Source organism: Protopterus annectens, chromosome 9.part0 (assembly GCF_019279795.1).
Source record: "Protopterus annectens isolate FY-2018-M chromosome 9.part0, PAN1.0, whole genome shotgun sequence".
In the NCBI taxonomy this organism is placed as follows: Eukaryota; Metazoa; Chordata; order Ceratodontiformes; family Protopteridae; genus Protopterus; species Protopterus annectens.
The window spans coordinates 1,789,347,026-1,789,350,671 of record NC_056743.1 but is presented as its reverse complement, the minus strand read 5'-3'; positions in this window follow the sequence as shown (position 1 = coordinate 1,789,350,671).

Sequence of the window (3,646 nt, the reverse complement as noted above, 5' to 3'; positions counted from 1 at the left end):
ATTTTAAATATTACTCATAAGCTTAGAAAGTTGCTAGAGTAACAGGATTTGTTTTAATAAACATTTTCTGTATGACTTGAAGTCTGAAACTCAAATGTTTGTCATTATTTAGTGACTTCAGTCCTCGGATCATCCCAGTAATTTGTCAGAAAAACACAGATTTTATGAGGAACAGACCAAAAATATGAGACAAATATCTGGACATTCTGCAAAATCTGTACAGTTGAGAGGTATGATACTACATTTGCTAAATGACCACAATTTTATGAAAAATGAACCAAAATTATGAAGAAAAAAATCTGGACATTCTGTAAAAATCTATACAGTTGAAAAATATTATGTGTGTGTGTGTGTGTGTGTGTGTGTGTGTGTGTGTGTGTGTGTGTGTGTGTGTGTGTGTGTGTGTGTGTGTGTGAAAAAATCCTCATAAATACTGCATTTAATAACAAGATGTCTTAAACCAGCTTTGTTGATAGAAAGTAAGAAAGCATAGCTCTTGGGAAGTAAGGAAGCAGAGCTCCAGTATTATATTTAAGATTTGTTTTTGTTTGGATGTGTTTCTAAAGTGTTTTATATGCAAAGAAAAGTAAAATAAATACTAGATTGAGGCAAACATTTAACTAAGTGACATTTAATAAGAATCTTATGTACGTGTTTTGACTTGCATACAAATTTGACTTAAGGACAGACTAAAAACAGATTTCCTCCTTAACCCAAGGACTGCTTGTATTTGTGTTACATTCAAAGGAGTAGTCAGCACTGTGACCACATGCTGGTAGATGTACCACTTACCATTTATCCCAGGACACAGGTCACATGCCTATTGGTCTGATTATAGGGTGTGATATCCAATTATACTTGGGTGGTATGTTTGTTTCCTGACTTAACAAATTCCTCCATGTTTCTTGTCAATGAAGCTGTTGTCATGGCTGTGGCAGCATTTTTTGGTATGTGTTGACACTGTATGTATTATACTAATATCAAAGTCAGAGTCAATGATTGCCCACAATCTGTAGTCCTTCAGGCAGCTGTTTGGACACAGGATATGTACGTCATCTGTGATGTCCATCACTTAACTGATGGACAGGAAAGAGCTTAGCAGACAGCCCTGGTGTACACACCCGATTACTGGACCTCAGATATAGTTCACATCACACATTTTAACATAGTGAGATGTCACATATGTGATACACTGGTATGCCCATTTGATGATATAGCCATTTATGGCCAAATATGACAGTGTTGATTGAATACCTCAGTGGTGATTTGTGTGAAATGCCTTGACCTGGTCAAGTTTCACAAGATGATACTGTTGTCATCATGCATGCCTTCAATGACCTCTTTGAGGACATCCATCAAATGTAAAATATATGATGTAGCATTAACAAGTCAGACAGATCTCTTGCACACAGCTGGGATAGTACTAGTGTACATGTAGAAGAGGTCCGTGATGATATGTTGGTCTACTCACAGTCAAGGAGAGTAGGGATGTCTCTATACATGCATGCATCAGGTGCTGTCCCTCCAATTCACATGGATGCATGTTGATGTACACCCTTGTATGTGAAAAACAGCCCCTGTGGAGGGTGTGTTGACGTGTGTATTCAACCGTATCTGGAAGGTATATGTTCTGAGTCACGCCATAGGTGATCTGTTATGTTGTCACAGCCCACTGATTCTATCTGATAGGCCTGAATGAAGGTAAGATAGTAAAGACTGCCTATCACAATATGGCCTAGTGTTTTGACACAATCCCCCACACAGGTGTCATTGAGAAAACCTTCCAGCTGGGGAGTAACCTTTATGCCAGTAGATGGGTAACCAGTTGGCTTACTGACAGAACACATACTGCGAAAGTTGATGAATCAACCTGTACTAGTAGAGTTCTCGCCACTGGCAAATCCCAAGGATCTGTGCTTGACCCGTCACTGTTTGGACTCTATTTCTCAACAGTTCAGGCTAAAGTATATAGCCTTTGGCTTACCAAGTTTGCTGATTCTTACATATTGGGTGCAATAATTGAGTCCACCATTGATGATGATAACATAGTACTGGAGGAGCTAACACAGACAAATGAATGGTGACAAAGGCACACAATCTACATATAAATGCAAAAATGTGTCTTTTATTATGTTGTCCATCTGAAAAGTGGAATTCCATGTTAATCACATCACTGACAACAGTCCTGCTATGCTAAAACTCAGTGATGCAAGCACTGGGAACACATGTAGATTGCAATCTGAACTTTGACCACCAAGTGTCCATACTGGTATTAAAAGCCTATGTTATGCACATCACAAGTCACACCATCACATTCAGATCTTAGGATTGTATGACAGCACTGTACTCAGACCTCATCAGAGCACTAATAGAGTATAATGCTCTGTTTTGCATGTACCTCACCAGACACACGCAGCACCTGAAGAGACCACAGGGCTTTCTCAGCAAGATAGCAAAGGGACTTCAAATAATGCTGTGACAATATGAAGTATTGCCAGCTATGCTAGGAGAAGCAGGGCAGTGGATGTGTAACATATGCCAGCACACCTAGCTGGAATTTTGTAAAGAATTATGTAATTTGTATATCAAATTAATTTGTACAGATGCTTGTGCTGAAAAATATTTGTAAAGCTGCTTGTGTTAAAAATGTACCAACAGTGTGCCCTACTAGACAGAAAAAGAAATATACATGTATTATTGTAACTGTTTAAATGTATATGTTTTAGCAAAGGCTACTGGAAGAGAAGAGGTTAATCTCAAACTTTGAAAATAATTTGAAATTAAATTACCTGGCTTAGGCCATAAATATTGTATCTTACAGTTCTGAATGCAGCCAGAGACAAAACGTCTGTACTAGGAAGCTTCCTGCATTGTCATTGGGGTGACATAATTGCCACTCTGGAAGGTTGGAGGTCTGAAATTGTTTTATGACTTCCAAGAGCTGCAACAGATCTTAGCAAGGCTGTGTGTGTGTGTGTGTGTGTGTGTGTGTGTGTGTGTGTGTGTGTGTGTGTGTGTGTGTATTATTGACACATACGTGCTAAATCCTGCCAGCTTCTAGCCAAGGGGGGAAGCATGGGAACCAGAAGTCAGATGACCAGATGTATGTGCTGTCATTCTGTAATCCATCACTAAAAATAATGTTTAATGTTAGGTGAGACTGAAGTCTCAGAGCAGTCTGTTTCTAGGAACCTGGCATAGAAGGATCTCTTATCCACTTCATTTTGCCTTGCTCTAGTAAGTAACCAGGGAATAATAATTCTTTAGGTCAGTAAGGAAACTGTAGGGAGATTAGTTAAGTATTGTTTTTTTCTGTAACTCTGTGAATCTGTCCACCTGTGTTATTTTTAATATTTCCTGTGAATGAATCGCTGAGGTTTATTATAAATAAATATGTATATTTTCATGTTGTTTTATTATTTATTAGTAAATATATTTAAGCTTTTCATTGTGGCTGGTCCTTTAAAGAATAGTTTAACCTTTGGGAGTACTCATATCTATTTGTGACACTTGGCTACTCCTGAAAGCCTGACTGTTTGGTCAGCATTACCATTTGTATTAATATTAATTTCACTCAGTATAATTGGGTACCCTTGTAAGAGCTTTGGAGTGCCTGGCTTTGGAGTGTGTGGTGGCAGTGTAATTA